This window comes from Lepus europaeus, unplaced genomic scaffold (genome assembly GCF_033115175.1).
Source record: "Lepus europaeus isolate LE1 unplaced genomic scaffold, mLepTim1.pri SCAFFOLD_104, whole genome shotgun sequence".
NCBI classification, from domain to species: Eukaryota; Metazoa; Chordata; class Mammalia; order Lagomorpha; family Leporidae; genus Lepus; species Lepus europaeus.
This window is the reverse complement of record NW_026909022.1, coordinates 686231-707142: the sequence shown is the minus strand read 5'-3', so window position 1 is coordinate 707142 and position 20912 is coordinate 686231. Positions and strand designations below refer to the sequence as shown.

At 41.3% G+C, this 20912-nt stretch overlaps 1 pseudogene; it reads left to right on the top strand.

Moving 5' to 3' along the window:
• Positions 1 to 20701, top strand: part of LOC133754375 (serine/arginine-rich splicing factor 10-like) — a 28873-nt pseudogene extending 8172 nt beyond the window's left edge.
• Positions 20702 to 20912: the final 211 nt, after the last annotated feature.

Below are 20912 nucleotides of genomic sequence, written 5' to 3'. Positions count from 1 at the left end.
AATGCAAAACTATGTGGTCCTAGAAAGTAATAAGATAGAGATGTGTGTATGGCTGTGGTAACAACTATAACAAATATTGCATCAAAAAGAAAAGAATGTTATATGGAACACAACATCACTATTGATTAGTTAAGCTACATAAAATCTATACAGTAAATTTTATACATAAAATCTGTAACAGTAAGTCATTTTGAATGTATTTCCCAATTTATCTTCCTTTACCAATAAAAATGCTTCTGTCTCTGAACTTGTACTCAGCACTTAGATTAAGAGCTAACAGCAAAGTTGAGACAGGGGAAAGATTAGCCATAGTAGAAGTCCTTAGCAGACAGGAAGGAAATGAAAGCCTCACCTCAGGGTTGAGGGACTGTGGGAGGAAGAGAGAGCTGTTGAGTTGGCAGAGGGTTGGATGTATATGATGAAAACTCTGCCTCCCTGGAGGCTCTTGCTCCTTTTCTGACTGACTTGAAGACACTGTCTCTCATGGCCTGTGGTACACTGCACATGAGGTGTGCTGAGACAAACAGCCCAGATTGGTGGGCAAGTTCTCCCTAGCCGCAGGATGGTAAGGGGGTGTTTAGGTCCCTATGTCTCTTGAGTGCTTAGTTTCCCAGGGCATCTTCCAAAGATGGGGTGTGGGGAAAGATGAGGCAAAGGATTATCCAGCCCTGTCACAGGGAACTGCAGCTGAGCCAGGCTAGACCCAGCCAGGGGAGTACAGCCTCAGGTATACTGGCATCAGGCTTTAAAAGCAGACACCAGCAGGATGACCAAGGGCACAAAATATGGCCATACCCATCCCACAGGCACAAGTAAGAGCCAGGTTAAGTGCCTCATGGGGCTGTATTGAGAAGGAGTGCTAAAGGATGGAGCAGTCTCTGGAAAGGCATTAAGTCAAAGTGCATAGTGAGGGAGCACTAACAAGAAAAAAGATAGCCTATCAGAGTAAATGGAGAAGCTGCAGTTTGTATATCCATATGTAGGGAATGAGTCAGTCTGTGGCCCACTACCCACAAGTACCTTGAACAAAATTTCAAGAATACTTAGGTCACTTCTAGGAAGTGGAACTGGAGGTCAAAGGATATGAAAGGAGGGAAATTTTAGTACATTAGCAGAGAATTTTTTAAAAAGAAATTTGTTTATTTATTTGAAAAGCAAAGTTACAGAGAGGGAGATATATCTACCAGCCAGGGTTCACACTCCAAATAGTCATAATGGCTGCAGCTGGGCCTGTCCAAAGCCAGGAGCCAGGTTTCCCACATGCATGTAGGGGCCCAAGTACTTGGAACATCTGCTGGTTTCTCAGGTGCATTAGCAGGGGCCTTGATAGGAAGTAGAATAGCCAGTACTGGAACCAGCTCCCATACAGAATACCAGCATCACAGGTGACCGTTCTACCCATTACTTTACAATGCTGGCTCCAGCAGAGAATTTTTAAAGCATTTTAAATAATAAAACATCCCTAAAGTTGTACTCATGAAACTGTATTCCTTAAAAAATAAATTTAAAAAAAGAAAAGAAGATAAACAAACACCAGAAAATGTGGCAAGTTCCACTTCCACTTTATGCTCTATTTCTGCATAAAAAATTAAAATAGATCTTTGCTATAAACCAGTGACTTCTTATATTTGCTTGATCATTGATGAACTTCAGAGTCATTTTCAAATGAAAAGGGATTCAAATTTGTGAGTTCATCTCATTTACAGCTCACTGAATCAGTAGTGTCAGATTAACTCTTGCATTGCACATCTCAGAAAGAATTCCCAATGTGAATTGATTAGCCTTATTAAATATCCATGTCTTCATTTATTCCATAAGTATTTTTGAAATTTATTATGTAGTGGGCACTTTTATAGAAACTGATATATAGTGCTGAATAAACAAAATCCACATTCCCAGGAATTTCCATCCTAGTGGGAGAGAAAATGAACACACAGGCAAATTGGAACTACCGTAATCTCAGAGAGTGGAACATGTGATGATAAAAATCAATCAGTAAATTAGAGGTGGGACTTGAGCACCTCCTTGACTTGCATCCTGTGGTCTGCTTTAAGAAAAATCAGGAGAAAAGAAAGCTAGGCATCAGAAGCAATGTAAAGATAGGTGGCAGGCCTATTAAAGGTTGCTCTGTACAGTGATCTGCCCTCAAAGAGACCCAGCAGGCCAGTCCACTACAGTGGCTTTTAATGTGGGAAGCCTGGGATTCAGCAGAAATCAGCTTATGAAGAGCCCTGGCAGCTCTGCCAGGCAAGAGTTGGATCACTGGAAATGGACCTGCCCTGGAGTCGAAGGATGCCCAGGTCAGAGCCACAGATCTTGCAGGCTACAAGCTGAAAAGCCCTTCACTTGGCCAAGTTTCCAAAGTGACCACCACTGCTGAGGGTACAGCCAAGCAGGGTCAGTAACATTGCAGGCAGAAGATGCCACTAGCCTTAACCTTACCACCTCTCCTGCCAGGCCAGCTAGGTAATGGAAGTCAACAGGGTGCCTTCCCCAAGGAGGTTCACACCTCCCTTAGGCTGTACCCCATGTGAAGAGATAGATAGGTCTGGGCCTCATAACTTACAAGGCCTTAAAGCTCACCAGATTATTATCAGGCCCCTTCTGTCAGTTCTTTCCTTTTTTTAAAATATTTATTTTATTTACTTGAAAGTCAGAGTTACACAGAGAGACAAGAGGCAGAGGGAGAGAGATAGAGAGGTCCCCCATATGATGGTTCACTCCCCAGTTGGCCACAACAGCCAGACTGTCAATTTCTATTTGGCTTACACAGCACCTTTCTTAGGTCCTCTAATGATGACTCTGTCCTTTGTATCTAGCCCACTTAGGGCCTCATTCCTTTGTAATCATAGCCTCTACTCTAACATCAAGGGTTCTACTCCCCACCTCTGTGTATTGATGGTCCTTTCCCCTACTTAATGTTGTATGGTTGTCCAGAATTTCTCTACAGACAAACACCTCTACCTGAAAAAGTTGAGTGGCCTTTCTCCTGATCTTGGTTGGGATCAGCTTTAAACCACATTTATCAAACAGTCCTCACAAGGGTCCAGAGACACCACCACCATCATTTCCTCTCCTCTATAAAATCTTCTCATTACCTGGTTAATGCCACTCTTAGGATCATTGGTTTCTATTCTTACCCTGTCTTTTATACTACAGTGTCTGTTTAAGTGTTTACAGGAGTTAATAATGGAATGAACCAAGGCATTCAGCAACCAGGCAGTCAACCAAATGCTGTTGCTGCTACAGGGATATACTTGACTCCCCACCCAGGAGATAGTGGCTTGAGACAATGCCCCATGACAGTGAAGAGTATCTCCTTGCCCCATTCCAGCAGGAAGTAGCTCTAAAGACAGATCATTGTCCCTCTAACCCTCCTGGACTTTTGGGACTAATGTAATCCCATACAACTCCTGCTTCATAAAAAACTAAAAGTGGAGGATGTTAGTAAAATGGTGCAATCTTATCTATGGTGTGAACTACACCCTGACACCATCCTAGGCTCTAGCCCCCACTGCCATTGCTGGAAGCCAGGTAGCCACATGGCTCAACCACTGGTGTCAAGCTCCACCCCCATCCTAATGGGATTTGCTGCTCCTACTTCCCTGCCTGCCCCCTGGCAAAGTTTTAAAAGGACCTCTCTCTTTCTCTCCGTGTCCTGATCTCTGTCTCTCTCTTATACTCTTCTTCTCCCTCCTTTCCTTCTTTGCTCCTTCCCACTGGTATGTTGGGATTCCCCCAATAAACTCTTTCCCTTAAAAAAATCAATCATTAGGGGCTGGCACTGTGGCACAGTGGGTTAATGTCCTGGCTGGAAGTGCCAGCATCCCATATGGGCACTGGTTCGAGATCCAGCTGCTCCACTTCCAACATAGCTCTCTGCTATGGCCTGGGATAGCAGTAGAAAATGGCCCAAGTCCTTGAGCCCCTGCACCTGCGTGGGAGATCCAGAAGAAGCTCCTGGCTCCTGGCTTTAGATCAGTGCAGTTTCCAGCTGGTGTGGCCATCTAGGGGTGAACCATTGGATGGAAGACCCCCCCCTCCGCCTCTCCTCTCTCTGTGTAACTCTGACTTTCAAATAAATAAATAAATCTTTAAAAAATCAATCAGTAGGCTGGCACCATGGCTCACTTGGCTGATCCTCTACCTGTGGCACTGGCACCCCAGGTTCTAGTCCTGGTTGGGGTGCCAGATTCTGTCCTGGTTGCTCCTCTTCCTGTCCAGCTCTCTGCTGTGGCCCAGGAGGGCAGTGGAGGATTGCCCAGGTGTTTGGGCCCTGCACCCACATGGGAGACCAGGAGGAAGCACCTGGTTCCTAGCTTTGGATCAGCACAGCACGCCGGCCCTTGGCAGCCATTTTGGGGGTGAACCAATGGAAGGAAGACCTTTATCTCTGTCTCTCTCTCTCACTGTCTAACTCTGCCTGTCAAAAAATCAATCAGTAAAGTAAAGAAAGTTAGTAGGTGCAGGGATTATATTGAATAGTATTCTTACTGGACTTCAAGGAAGTAGTTGTCCTTTAATAACATACTTTGAAGGAAAAATAACTCCAATGTCGGTCTTTGATTCTTTAAAGACTTATTTATTTAAAAGGAAAACTTACAGTGGAGATGGGGAAGAGTGAGAAAGGGAGAGAGAGAGGAAGAGGGAGAGGGAGAAATGCTTTTAGCTACTGGTTCACTCCCAAAATGACTACAGCTGCCAGGGCTGGTCCTTGCTGAAGCCAAGGAGCCAAGGACTCCATACAGGTGGCAGAGGCCCTAGCATTTGGGTCATCATCCACTGCATTCCTGGGCACATTAACAGGGAGCTGGATCAGTAGCAGAGCAGCCAGGACTCAAACTGGTATCATATGGGTTGCTGGCATTTCAGGCTGTGGCTTAACCTGTTGTGACACAATGCCAGCCCCTTTTAATAACATTTTAACAACATAAAACAGCACTATAGAAGGAATGCTACTGCAAGTCTGACACAAAACATGATAAGATAGCACAAATTATGGGAGTATGAGGAAGGTAGAGCATTTATCTGAAGTTTCTTGCATTTGGAACATTATAGGGCATGAAATTAGCATGCATATGTGTGAAAGTAGAGGTTTTATGTATTTATCTATTTTAACTTTTTATTTACTTATCTGAGAGCAGAGACACACAGAGAGGAATAAAGAGAAAGAAAGAGCTCCCATCCTTACCAGAAAGAGAGAAGTCTTCCATCCACTGGTTCACTCCCCATATGATCACAATGGCCAGAGCTGTGCTGATCCAAAGCCAAGAGCCAGGAGATTCTTCAGGGTCTCCCATGCAGGTACAGGGGCCTAAGGACTTGGGCCACCTTCCACTGCTTTCCCAAGCCATAGCAGAGAGCTGCATTGGAAATGGAGCAGCCAGGACTCAAGCCAGTGCCATAAAGGGTTGCTGGCACTGTAGGTGGCAGGTAAACTGTAGGTTTACCAGCTTTGCTACAGTATTGGCCCCAAGATCTAAGAATCATAACTTATAAAACCCCTCCTAAAATTGTGGATTAGGATATCTGAAAAATGTGGATCTGAATCGTGCTTTGCTTACCTTCTAGCCATGTGAATTAATTGACCCCTCTAGCCTTTAGTTTCCCCATACATAAAACATAGATTAGGGGCCAGCATTGTGGCAGATCAGGTTAAGTTGTCACTTGCTATGCTGGCATCCCATATCAGAGTGCTGGTTCAAGTCCAGGTGCTCTGCTTCTGATCCAACTTCCTACATACACCTGAGAAGGCAGTGGAAAATGGCTCAAGCACTGAGTCCCTGCTACTCACATTGGAGATCAGGGTGAAATTTCAGGAACCTGGCTTTGACCTAGCATTTGCCGCCATATGGGGGAGTGAATCAGTGGATGAAAGATCTCTCTCTCTCTCTCTTTGTAACTCTGCCTTTTGATAAATAATAAACCTTTTAGAAACTTGGATCAGGGCCGGTGCCATGGCTCACTTGGTTAATCCTCTGCTGTGGCACCAGCATCCCATATGGGCACCAGGTTCTAGTCCCAGTTGCTCCTCTTCCAGTCCAGCTCTCTGCTGTGGCCCGAGAAGGCAGTGGAAGATGGCCCAAGTGCTTGGGCCCCTGCACCCACATGGGAGACCAGAGGGAGGCACTTGGCTCCTGGCTTCAGATCAGTATAGCTCTGGCTGTAGTGGCCATTTGGGGGATGAACCAACAGAAGGAAGACCTTTCTTTCTGTCTCTTTCTCTCTCACACTGTCTAACTCTATCTGTCAAATAAGAAAAAAGAAACTTGGATCACTTAGAAATATGGATGAATAGATTTGTGTGGGTGACACTGCCAGATTCCAGAGACATAAAAATGAATAATATAAAAGCCTTCACCCTCACAAAATGCACACTCTAGTGGGTGAGAGCCATCTACACCATCCTTCTAATACTGCACAGTAATCCCTCTGGACAGAAGTGGTTGCTGTCATCACACCTGTGGCAGAGATTGCAGGCTCTTTTATGTCCACTTCTCCTTTCCTTCTGGCTTTGTACTTGCATCAGACCTTAGGCCTCTGAAATCAGAGCCATGTAGCAGTGCTAGTAGAAGTTTGAGAGTAGGGGGATCAGGGGCACTTTGAAACCAATACATCTCATGGCCAGAATGTCACCATTTATATTCTCTTCTACTGCCACAATAGCCAAGGAAGTCAAATGCTGTGGATAGTGCAATTACAGGATGGAAGAGACTCCACGAACTCCATCAGCAGAGCTTTTTTTTTTAACTTTTATTTAATGAATATAAATTTCCAGTGTACAGCTTATGGATTACAATGGCTTCCCCCCCCATAACTTCCCTCCCACCCACAACCCTCCCCTCTCCCGCTCCCTCTCCCCTTCCATTTGCATCAAGATTCATTTTCAATTCTCTTTATATACAGAATATCAATTTAGTATAAAGGTTTCAACAGTTTGCACCCACATAGAAACACAAAGTGAAACATACTGTTGGAGTACTAGTTATAGCATTAAATCACAATGTACAGCACATTAAGGACAGAGATCCCACATGAGGAGCAAGTGCACAGTGGCTCCTGTTGTTGACCCAACAAATTGACACTCTAGTTTATGGCGCCAGTAACCATCCTAGGCTGTCGTCATGAGTTGCCAAGGCTATGGAAGCCTTCCAAGTTTGCCGACTCTGATCATATTTAGACAAGGTCATAAAAGACAGAGTGAGGATAGTAACCAATGATCCTAAGAGTGGCATTTACCAGGTTTGAACAATTATACAGCATTAAGTGGGGAAGAGGACCATCAGTACACACATGTTGGGAGTAGAGCCATTGGTGGTAGAGTAGAGGTTATGATTACAAAGGAATGAGGCCCAAGTGCACTAGACAGGGCCTAGAACAAAGGACAGAGTCATTATTAGAGGAGCTAAGAAAGGTGCTGTCTAAGCTACAATTAAGTTTTCTGATTGAGAGGCAAATAGAACCTGATAGAAGGGGCTTGATAATAATCTGGTGGGCTTTAGGCCTTGTAAATTCAGAGGCCCAGACCTATCTATCTCTTCACATGGGGTATATCCTAAGGGAGGTGTGAACCTCCTAGGGGAAGGCACTCTGTTGACTTTCATTACTTGGCTGGCCTGGGAGGAGAGCTGGCCAGGTAAAGGCAGGGGGCATCTCTAACAAGAAATTTACAGTTCTGCCTGCAATGTTGCTGACCCTACTTGACCATCCCCTCAGCTGCAGTGGTCACTTTGGAAGTTGGGCTGAGTGAAGGGCTTTTCAGCTTAGAGCCAAGAAGATCTGTGGCTCTGACCTGGGCATCCTTCGACTCCAGGGCAGGTCCATTTCCAGTGATCCAACTCTTGGCAGAGCTGCCAGGGCTCTTCACAAGCTGACTTCTGCTGAAGCCCAGGCTTACCACATTGAAAGCCACTGCAGTGGACTGGCCTGTTGGGTCTCCTTGAGGGCAGATCACTGTACAGATCAGCCATTAATAGGCCTGCCACCCATTGCTTCTGCAGAGCTTTTAGAGGAGCTGCCCAAGAGAATAACCCAGACCTGCAGCCAAATTTGACTGGCTAAGTGACAAACTTCTGTTAATTTACCAAGAGTTATTGGTTGTAAATGACTACAGCATGCTCTTGCTTCACTAATTCACAAACGCCCTGCAAAAGACATTCTGAAAAAGCCAAAGAGCAGTGAGTACTCACTGGTGAGTGGAATGACAGCCAGGAGAAGAGGTGAAGAATGACCATGAGAACAGAAGGAGGCAGTACAAGGGCCCTGAGGATTGAGAGGGCCTGGAAATTGGGGAAACTGTAGGTCGTTCAGGTGAGCTAGGATACAAAGAGAAAGGGTGGGGACATGGGAAGACAGAAGAGGGAAGTCAGAGCAAACTGGAAGGCCTGTGGGCCAGGTTAGTAGCTTGTATTACTAATCAGTTAGTACTGTATCATGGAGAACATGGGAACAATGGGGCTGGGGAGGAGGAGACTTTGAGCAAAGGCTGACATGCTCCTCTGTGTTTAGAGAATGGATTGAGGATGGGCTAGAAATAAGCAAACAAGATCAAAGTATACCACTTATGGAAAGTACCTCCTATAGTATCTGGCAGACAGAAATATGTGGCTTCCCTTTTCCCTTCTTCTGCTCATTTATTAAGGTAATTGGAAAAACTTGTCCTCTCTGTAACTCAGAAATCTTAGTGATGGAAAGAAATGCTTCTTCAAAAATAAATGCTTTATTATATAAAAAGATATACACAAAATGTTCATTAAAAATGGAATTGAAAAATTAAATTTAAATTTAAAAAGTTTACTTCTTCACATTTCAATGAAGATCAAGACACTTTTGTGAATCACGATACTTTGCCATTTAATTCATCCCTAAGAACTGAGGTTTCTGGGAATTTAAACATGGTATTGCTGGATTTTTACATTAGTAACTAAAGAAAACTGCATGTCTTTAAAAAAAGTTTTAAGATTATAAAACATGAAGTCATAGGGAGCCCAAACAGAATTATGGTATAGATGCCTAGCTATATCCCATGGAAATTCTCACAAACTTACCCCTTTTTGATGAGCTAAATGACCAATGCATTGTTGTAGTGCAGAAATACTCCTTGGTGAAGCTTTTTCAGGGGTTTTTCTGCTGGAGCTTTCAGATGTGATCATTCTCTGTTTCTGCTTTGACTGGACCACTTCCATCTCTTGGTAGCCATTGTCTTGATGTGCTTTGACTTAGGAATCATACTGGTAAATTCATGTTTCATCTCGCATTGTTGCAGGATGATGAAAGCCATCTCAGTTCTTATCTCACATTAAAGAAGAATTTCCATGCAGACAGGGACAGTGAGCAAAGCAAAATTTATTGCAAGTGAGAAACCCCTTGTTGCAGCAGTGAGGAGTGTGGTTCCAAGAGAGCATCTCCCAGTTAAGCCTGTGAGGGCTAGCCATTTTATACATATAGTTGCTCTCTCTGGTTCCTTTCTGAAAACCATTCCTAGATTTAGCAAATCAGGGAGGAGTAGACTAACAGCCAATCACAAAGCAGGGATAAAAAGCAATCGGAAGGGTAGAATAGCAACCAGAGGGGGAGGGTAACAATTAGAAGACTAGAATAACCAACCAATCAGGAGCAAGGCTTACAATGCTGTATAGTCTTCTCTTGGCATAAAACTAAGTGTGGTTAAGACAGCTTCCAGGGAGAAGCACGCACTTTGTCCACTCTTCAAGGGCTTTTGTCTCTTTCTCACTCTGATAGGGATATGACCTAATGAGTTACCTAGTGTAACTCCTCATATTATTGCAGTGTTTGCAAGAAGTGCTTTTAGTTAAAAATCTTTCTATTGAAAACTGAATATTTCTATAGCTGTTCTGGGAACAACAGTTTTTGCACACCCACTGAGCAAAAATGTTAGTCTTTAGTTTTTCTAGTCAGAATTATGTGAGCTGAACAGTGGAGATGTCTGTACTGTTGGCTATTGTTTCTGTTGCTATTCATCAGTCCTCTTCAATTAGGGTATGAACAAGCCTAATGTTATCCTTGCAGATTGATGTGGATGGTCTGCCACTGTGGAAATTATCTTTAACATCACCTCATCCCTTCTTAAATAAATTTACCACTCATAAATTGCTGATTTCCTTGAGGCCTTGTCCGCATAAAATTGCCACAAAGCATCCATGGGGTTACAATTTTCCCATCCATGCTGCACCATCAAGATAGTGTTCATTCTTCTTTTCCTGCAGAATTTATATTGCTCTGATAAGGGCTTTTTCAAATTGATGTCTTTACCTTCTTAGTGCCCCAAACTAGATCTTGGGCAAACAGATTGTTACAAATTACTATGAGTTTATTTTGATGCAGATTTTTTAAATCCACACATACTTTTTTTATAGTGAGCATTTAAATGAACTTCCTGAGGAGCAGCCCATATTATAAGTTATTTACAAAATGGAAGGCTATGTTAACTGACTGAGGAGCTGTCCGTATTATAGCATTAAGTGAGAAACGCAAGTTGCAGAGTAATATACATTGCATAGTTCCATTACTGAAGACATAAATAAATAAGCAAACATATAGTTCAAGCTGTTATAGTTCTATTACTGAAGACATAAAATAAATAAGAAAATAGATAATTCAGGGCAGAGCCAAGATGGCGGAAGAGTGAGGGCGTGCACCAACAGTCCGGGAAAAGATAGTTTAACAAAAGTGGAGTTACTGTACCATCAGGAAGAGACTCAGAAAAAAAACTGCAGAGGAAACTCTTCTGGATCTAGTAGATGTGACACAGAAGACCTACAGGGAGAGCAAGGTGTCCCACTGCCCCGCCAAGCCGTACCGCGGGAGCAAAGCCACGAGATCGGAGCCGCGAGATCGGAGCCACAAGAGCGGGGAACCCAGCGAGCCCAGCGACAGAAGCCCAGCCACAGAATTTGAGCCCCAGCGCTGGAAGGAAAGGTAACCTGAGACATTGGATGGGAAGGTTAGAGCGTGGTCTGAGACCCCACGGGGGGAAACTGCACCAGGCTGACTGGAGGAGAGAAAAAAAAGTGAATAAATAAGGGAAACCGACAGGGTCACTAGCCTCTCTCTCCACTCAGCTTACAAAGATGAGCAAGACAAAGAGCAGGCACCATTTTACATATGTAAAACAAACTCCATAACCTAGGCAACACGGTGAGCTGTGTGGAATTTCTTCCCAACTGAGTCTAAAAAAAAGTGAGAGAGAGAGAGAGCAAGAGAGCAAGCCAGATAACAATCTGTGTGAGTCACCTTGGGCACACCCTTAACCCTGAAGAACCAAACAGACCTCTTTGGCCACACCTCCAAGATGCCAAACAAACATAAAAACCAAGGTAACAAGAGCAAGGAAGACACTATGATGCCCCCAAATGAAAAAGACACCCCAATTCAAGATTATGAAGATGATGAGATAGAAGAAATGCAAGAAGCGGATCTCAAAAAATTGGTAAGATCATTAAGAAGCTCTCAAAAACAAATTCTTGAATTACAGAAATCCTTAATGGACAAGATAGAAAATCTTTCTCGTGAAAATGAAATATTAAGGAGGAATCAAAATGAAATGAAACAACTAGTAGAACAAGAAACTGTGATAGTGACGAGAAACCATAATGAAATGAAGAATTCAATAGATCAAATGACAAACACATTAGAGAGCCTTAAAAACAGAATGGGTGAAGCAGAAGAGAGAATATCGGACTTAGAAGACAGAGAACAGGAGAGGAAACAGGCAAATCAAAGAAAAGAAGAGGAAATTAGAAATCTAAAAAATATTGTCGGGAATCTACAATATAGTATTAAAAAAAAACCCAACATTCGGGTCCTAGGAGTTCCTGAAGGCATGGAAAGGGAGAAAGAATTAGAAGGCCTTTTTAGTGAGATACTAGCAGAAAATTTCCCAGGTTTGGAGAAGGACAGAGACATCTTAGTACAGGGAGCTCATAGAACCCCTAATAAACATGATCAAAAGAGATCTTCACCACGACACATTGTAATTAAACTCACCACAGTGAAACATAAAGAAAAGATCTTAAAATGTACAAGAGAGAAACATCAGACCACCCTCAGATGATCCCCAATTAGACTCACAGCTGACTTCTCATCAGAAACCCTACAAGGGAGGAGGGAATGGCAAGATATAGCCCAGGTACTAAGAGAGAAAAACTGCCAGCCCAGAATATTATATCCTGCAAAGCTCTCATTTGTGAATGAAGGTGAAATAAAGACCTTTCACAGCTAACAGAAATTGAAAGAATTCATCGCCACTTGTCCAGCCCTGCAAAAGATGCTTAAAGATGTGATACACGTAGAAACACAGAAACACGGTCATCAATATGAAAGAAGGTAAAGGAAGGAAACCTCACAGCAAAAGATCACAGGAAACCCAAAAATGGTAGGGCAAAATTGCTACTTATCGATAGTCACATTAAACGTTAAAGGCCTGAACAATCCAGTTAAAAGACACCGAGTGGCTCATTGGGTTAAGGAACAAAACCCATCTATTCACTGCTTACAAGAAACACATCTTTCTAACAAAGATGCACACAGACTGAAAGTGAAAGGTTGGAAAAAGATATACCATGCCAACAGAAATGAAAAAAGAGCTGGCGTAGCCATCTTAATATCAGATAACATAAATTTTACCACAAAAACTATTAGGAGAGACAAAGAGGGGCACTATATAATGATTAAGGGATACATTCCACAGGAAGATACAACGATTATCAATGTATATGTGCCTAATTACAGGGCACCGGTTTATTTAAAAGACTTGTTAAGGAACTTAAAGGGAGACTTAGACCCCAATAAAATAGTACTGGGGGACTTCAATACTCCACTCTCAGAGATAGACAGATCAACAGGACAGAAGGTCAACAAGGAGACAGTAGATTTAAACGACACTATAGCTCAAATGGACCTAACAGATATCTACAGAACATTTCATCCTACATCTAAAGATTTTACATTCTTCTCAGCAGTACATGGAACCTTCTGTAGGACTGACCACATACTAGCCATAAAGCAAGTCTCAGCAAATTCAAAAGAATTAAAATCATACCATGCAGCTTCGCAGACCATACAGGAATGAAGTTGGAAATTAGCAACTCGGGAATCCCTAGAGCACGTGCAAACACATGGAGATTGAACAACATGCTCCTGAATGAACAATGGGTCATAGAAGAAATCAAAAGAGAAATCAAAAATTTTCTGGAAGTAAATGAGGATAACAGCACATCATTCCAAAACCTATGGGATACAGCAAAATCAGTGTTAAGAGGAAAGTTTATATCAATAGGTGCTTACATCAAGAAATTGGAAAGGCACCAAATAGATGGGCTTTCAAGTCATCTCAAGGATCTAGAAAATCTGCAGCAAACCAAACCCAAAGCTAGTAGGAGAAGAGAAATAATTAAAATCAGAGAAGAAATCAACAGGATTGAATCCTAAAAAACATTACAAAAAATCAGCCAAACGAGGAGCTGGTTTTTTGAAAAAATAAACAAAATTGACACCCTATTGGCCCAACTAACTAAAAAAAGAAGAGAAAAGACCCAAATCAATACAATCAGAGATGAAAAAGGAAACGTAACAACAGACACCACAGAAATAAAAAGAATCATCAGAAATTACTACAAGGACTTATATGGCAGCAAACAGGGAAATCTATCAGAAATGGATAGATTCCTGGACACATACAACCTACCTAAATTAAACCAGGAAGACATAGAAAACCTAAACAGACCCATAACTGACACAGAAATTGAAACAGTAATAAAGGCCCTCCCAACAAAGAAAAGCCCAGGACCAGATGGATTCACTGCTGAATTCTACCAGACATTTAAAGAATAATTAACTCCAATTCTCCTAAAACTATTCAGAACAATCAAAAAAGAGGGAATCCTCCCAAATTCTTTCTATGAAGCCAGCATCACCTTAATTCCTAAGCCAGAAAAAGATGCAGCATTGAAACAGAACTACAGACCAATATCCCTGATGAACATAGATGCAAAAATCCTAAATAAAATTCTGGCCAATAGAATGCAACATCACATTAGAAAAATCATCCACCCAGACCAAGTGGGATTTATCCCTGGTATGCAGGGATGGTTCAATGTTCACAAAACAATCAACGTGATACACCACATCAACAGACTGCAGAAGAAAAACTATATGATTCTCTCAATAGACACAGAGAAAGCATTTGATAAAATACAACACCCTTTCATGATGAAAACCCTAAACAAACTGGGTATAGAAGGAACATTCCTCAATACAATCAAAGCAATTCATGAAAAACCCATGGCCAGTATCCTATTGAATGGGGAAAAGTTGGAAGCATTTCCACTGAGATCTGGTACCAGACAGGGATGCCCACTCTCACCACTGCTCTTCAATATCGTTCTGGGAGTCTTAGCCAGAGCTATTAGGCCAGAAAAAGAAATTAAAGGGATACAAATTTGGAAGGAAGAACTCAAACTATCCCTCTTTGCAGATGATGATTCTTTATTTAGGGGACCCAAAGAACTCTACTAAGAGACTATTGGAACTCATAGAAGAGTTTGGCAAAGTAGCAGGATATAAAATCAATGCACAAAAATCAACAGCCTTTGTATACACAGACAATGCCGTGGCTGAGGAAGAACTTCTAAGTTCAATCCCATTCTCAATAGCTACAAAAACAATCAAATACCTTGGAATAAACTTAACCAAGGACATTAAAGATCTCTACGATGAAAATTACAAAACCTTAAAGGAAGAAATAGAATAGGATACCAAAAAATGGAAAAATCTTCCATGCTCATGGATTGGAAGAATCAACATCATCAAAATGTCCATTCTCCCAAAAGCAATTTACAGATTTAATACAATACCAATCAAAATACCAAAGGCATTCTTCTGAGATCTGGAAAAAATGATCTGAAATTCATATGGAGACACAGGAGACCTCAAATAGATAAAGCAATCTTGTACAACAAAAACAAAGCTGGAGGCATCACAATACCAGATTTCAGGACATACTACAGGGCAGTAGTTATCAAAACAGCATGGCACTGGTACAGAAACAGATGGATAGATGAATGGAACAGAATAGAAACACCAGAAATCAACCCAAACATCTACAGCCAACTCATATTTGATCAAGGATCCAAAACCAATCCCTGGAGTAAAGACAGTCTATTCAATAAATGGTGCTGGGAAAATTGGATTTCCACGTGCAGAATCATGAAGTAAGATCCCTACCTTTCACCTGACACAAAAATTCACTGAACATGGATTAAAGACTTAAATCTATGACCCAAAACCATCAAATTATTAGAGAGCATTGGAGAAACCCTGCAAGATATAGGAATAGGCAAAGACTTCTTGGAAAATAACCCAGGAGCACAGGCAGTCAAAACTAAAATTAACTATTGGGATTGCATCAAATTGAGAAGTTTCTGTACTGCAAAAGAAACAGGAAAGTGAATAGGAAACCGACAGAATGGGAAAAATATTTGAAAACTATATTACAGAGAAAGGGTTGATAACCAGAATCTACAAAGAAATCAAGAAACTCCGCAACATCAAAACAAACAACCCACTTAAGTGATGGGCCAAAGACCTCAACAGACATCTTTCCAAAGAGGAAATCCAAATGGCCAACAGACACATGAAAAAATGTTCAAGATCACTAGCAATCAGAGAAATGCAAATCAAAACCACTATGAGGTTTCACCTCACCTCGGTGAGAATGGCTCACATTCAGAAATCTACCAACAATAGATGCTGGAGAGGATGTGGGGAAAAAAGGGACACTAACCCACTGTTGGTGGGAATGCAAACTGGTTAAGCCACCATGGAAGTCAGTCTGGAGATTCCTCAGAAACCTGAACATAACCCTACCATTCAACCCAGCCATTCCACTCCTTGGAATTTACCCAAAGGAACTTAATTTGGCTAATAAAAAAGCCATCTGCACATTAATGTTTATTTCACCTCAATTCACAATAGCTAAGACCTGGAACCAACCCAAATGCCCATCAACAGTAGACTGTATAAAGAAATTATGGGACATGTACTCTATAGAATACTATACAGCAGTCAAAAACAATGAAACCCGGTCATTTGCAACAAGATGGAGGAATCTGGAAAACATCATGCTGAGTGAATTAAGCCAGTCCCAAAAAGACAAATATCATTTGTTTTCCCTGATCAGTGACAACTAACTGAGCACCAAAGGGGAAACCCGTGGAAGTGAAATGGACACTATGAGAAACAGTGACTTGATCAGCTCTTGTGCTGACTGTTGATGTACAATGTAATACTTTATCAATTTTAGTATATTTTTTGTTCTAGTACTAGTTGTTGAACTCTGTAATTAACACACAATTATTCTTAGGTGTTTAAATTTTAACTGAAAAGTGATCCCGGTTAAATATAAGAATGAGAAAAAGAGAGGGAGGAGATGTACAATTGGGGACATGCTCAATCGGACTGGCCCCAAATGATGGAGTTAGAAAGGTGCCAGGGGATTCCAATACAATCACATCAAGGTGGCATGTACCAATGCCATCTCACTAGTCCAGGTGATCAATTTCAGTTTACAATTGATCACACTGACAGTTCTAAGAGTCAAAGGGATCACACAAACAAGACTAATGTCTGCTAATCCTAACTGATAAAACCAAAAAGGGTGAGAAGGATCCAACATGGGAAGGGGGAGACACAGCAGACTCATAGAATGGCAGATGTCCTAAATAGCACTCTGGCCTCAGAATCAGCCCTTAAGGCATTCGGATCAGGCTGAAGAGCCTATGAGAGTATTTTAAGCATGGAAAGCCAAGACACTCTGGGAAAAAAAAAAGAAGAAGAAGAAGACCTAAATGAGGATCTCAGCGAGTGTGATCCCAGTGGAAAGAATGGGGCCATCAAGGTAGGAGGTACCTTTCTCTGAAGGGAGGAGAGAACTTCCACTTTGACTATGACCCTGTTGGAATAAGATCGAAGTTGGCAAACCCTAAAGGCTTCCATAGCCTCGGCAACTCATGACTAGAGCCTAGGGAGATTACTGATGCCATAAACAAGAGTGTTAAATTGTTAAATCAACATCAAGAGTCACTGTGTACCTACGTCTCATGTGGGATCTGTCCTTAATGGGTTGTCCAATGTGAATTAATGATATAGCTAGTACTGAAACAGTATTTTTACATTTTGTGTTTCTGTGTGGGTGCAAGCTGATGAAATCTTTACTTAGTATATACTGAATCGATCTCCTGTATATAAAGATAATTGAAAATGAAAAAAAAAGCCCTTGGTGTTAAATTGGAAATTACATAGAAAATTAATCAATTTTTTTAAAAAAAAATATCATGCAGGATCTCTGTTATTAATGTGCTGTACACTTATTTAATGCTATAACTAGTACTCCAAAAGTACTTACTCACTTTGAGTAGCTATGTGAGGGCAAACTGTTGAAATCTTCATATATAATAAACTGATTTTCTGTATATAAAGAGAATTGAAAATGAATCTTGATGTGAAAGGAAGGGGAGAGAGAGCGGGAAAGGGGAGGGTTGTGGGTGGGAGGGAAGTTATGGGTGGGGGGGAAGCCATTGTAATCCATAAGTTGCACTTTGGAAATTTATATTTATTAAATAAAAGATAAAAAATAGCATTTCAAACACTGTACATTTCTGAATAAACATGATATAAAATCAAAAAAAAGAAAATAGATAATTCAACACTATTCATGTATGAAACCTATTGGTATCCAGTTTTTGAGCCTGTAGCAGCATAAGAAATGCACTGTGGGTTATTAATAGCAGTCACCTCTAGGGGTTTGTAGTATTGTCATAGTTCCAATAAGCATATGTTACTTTTATATATTTTATTTAATGGAAACCTTAAAAGAAAATTATCATTCTAAAGAACTGAAAATGGCAATGCACGTCCTATAGAGACTGTTGTCAATTTCAATCTTAAAACCCAATCTGTTGGTGTAAAGATTTCTCTTTTCAGTCCAAGTTTCCTTTACTTGCTTGAATTGAACTGCTTTAAATTTAATGTGCTACCTTGAGTTCTTTGTGATTATTAATTCCAATGGATTAAAGCAAGACTCTAAGGGAATTTACATAGGTTCAGGCTTTCAGAGATGATTAGTCTCTGAGTAGAATCCCTGCTCACTCTTAGAAAATATTCTCATCATGAATATAAATTATAGTACTTTGAACTTGTGGGATAAAGGTAATCACCTTCCAAAAATGACATGCAAATAAAGCTGAATCAATGAAAATTCTTTCAGGTCAGGTACCAGGGTCTGTAGTAGGTGCTGGTGAATTAAACCTGAGTCACTGAAGAAAGGCATCAACCTTAGGTATAGAGTATCTGAATTTAAGTGTCCCATGCTTTCAATTTCCAACCTTTCCTACCAAGCATTATGAGAAACAGCAGTCTGATCTTTCCAGTATATGATATAAGCATGCTAAATTCCATCCAAGTGGAAATGTCCACTAGATTGTTTCTAATTCAGAGGCTACAGACATAAATTTGTAAGTCATCTTAGAGAGTTAAAAAAGTCACACATGGGGAGATGGCCCACAGAAGACATATTGAGAGGAGTATCTGATTCAGCATTTTGATTAATATCTCAAAGTCCCTGAGTTCAAATCTTTTTTAAAAAGTTTATTTGAAAGACACAGTGGCAGAATGAGAGGGAGATATTTGTCTCACCCACTGGTTCACTCACCAAATGGCTGTAACAGCTGGGACTTGGCCAGGCCAAAACCAGGAGCCAGTATGTGTGTTTATATCAGGGTAGGGCAAAAGTAATTCATTGTGTCACATGAATCATAGTCTGTGTTTGCCAATATTTTAAAACCTATTGTTTCCTACTCAAAAAATCCTTAACATGTATGTGTAGGCTAAATAAGCCCCTTTCACTTTTTTAAGATTTATTTTTGTTTATTTGAAAGAGTACAGAGTGAGAGGAAAAGACATAGAGGAGAAGTCTTCCATATGCTGATTCACACTCCAAATGGCTATAATGACCAGAACTAGGCCCAGCAGAAGTCAGGAGACATGAGTGTCATCTAGATCATTTGCATGGGTGGTGGGGCCCAAGTACTTTGACAACCTTCTGCTTCTATTCCAGGTGCATTAGCAGGGAGCTGGATCAGAAATAGAGCAGACTCAGGGCCAATATTGTGGCATAGTGGGTAAAGTCACCCACTGTTATTGGCAGCACCCCACATGGACATTACCTCTTGTTCTGGCTGCTTCACTTGGATGAAGCTCCTGGCTTTGGTTTTGGCATGGCCCAGCACTGGCCTTTGAAGAAATCTGGAGAGTGAACCAGTGGATGAAAGATCTCTCTCTCTCTCTCCCTCCCTCCCACCCTCCATCTCCCTCTATCTATCTCTTGCTTTTTCTCTCCCTCTCTCTCTCCCTCTCCCTCTCCTTTGCTCTCACTCTGTCTCCCCATTTCTCCCTCTCTGTAACTTTGAGTTTCAAATAAATAAATAATTCCCTTTTTTTTTGAAGAAGGTATATCCACCTGATTATCACTTTTTTTACAGGCAGAGTTAGACAGTGAGACAAAGAGAGACAGAGAGAAAGGTCTTCCTTCCATTGGTTCACCCTGCAAATAGCCACTACGGCCTGTGTGCTGCACTGATCCAAAGCCGGGAGCCAGATGCTTCCTCCTGGTCTCCCATGTGGGTGCAGGACCCAAGCACTTGGGCCACCCTCTACTGCCTTCCCAGGCAAAAGCAGAGAGCTGGACTGGAAGAGGAGCAATCGGGACAGAATCTGGCATCCCATCTGAGACTAGAACCCGGGGTGCCAGCACCACAGGTGGAGGATTAGCCAAGTGAGCCATGGCACCGGCTCAAATAAATGAATAAATCTTAAAAAAAGAAGTTGTGTGTCTGTGTCAGACTTGGCTGCAAGTGGTTTGCTGAGCCTATTAGTACCCTGAGCAAGATTCACGCCACTACCTGTGCCCTGCAAACACATCTCTGTCAGGAACGTAGTGGGCAACACCAGGTCTGAAGACTTATGGTGAAAATTTTGTTGTTATGATCCTAAAGTTCATGTGTATGTTCCACTTGATTTCTACATTCTCCATCCAAGAGGATTTGCTTACATTCAATTTGAGGATGCTCATGATTCCAAAAATGCTTTACATAACTTGGACAGAAAATAGATTTGTGGGCATCAAAAATACAATTTGCACAGGGCAATCAGAAGACACCAAATCAGAAGAAAGCCAAGGGAGGGAGGAATGTGTAGAGTTCTTCATGTCATCATGATTTGACAAATATAGATGTTCTAGAATCTAGTGTTATGAAGGGAGAGCAAGAAGTCAGTCTTTTAATTACATGTCTAAGTCTTATAGCCCTAGAAAGAGCAGACTAATTAGAAGACTTCATGGTAGCAGAAGCCGTTCTAACATTGTTAGATTCAAACACCAAAGATTGTGATATCCCAGCCCAATAAATAATTGGAGACTAAATCACATTCTAGGTCTGCAACTCACAAAAAAATTAGAGGTACCTCTAAAACAGGTTCCAAAACACATTATAAGTCTGGCTCAAGTAATGAAAAGGAATCAGGGAGAAAAGGACTACCTAAATCCAAAGCTCAGTCAAGATCACAGTCTAGGTCTAGGTCAAAATTTAGATCAAGATCTTAGACTAGTCCTAAGTCCAGTGGCCACTGATAACATAAACCATGATAATCTTTAGGCATATATCATTAATTTATCATAGTTTGGTTTACTTAAATTATCAGAAGTACAATGTTGTAATGATGCTTTAGAAATACTTGTTAGCTTTCCATGTATCAGGTTATAATTAAAATGACATGTTATTAAGAAGCCACTCTGAGGAGTCCAATTTACTTAATGTCATGGACAGGTACAAATTTGTGGG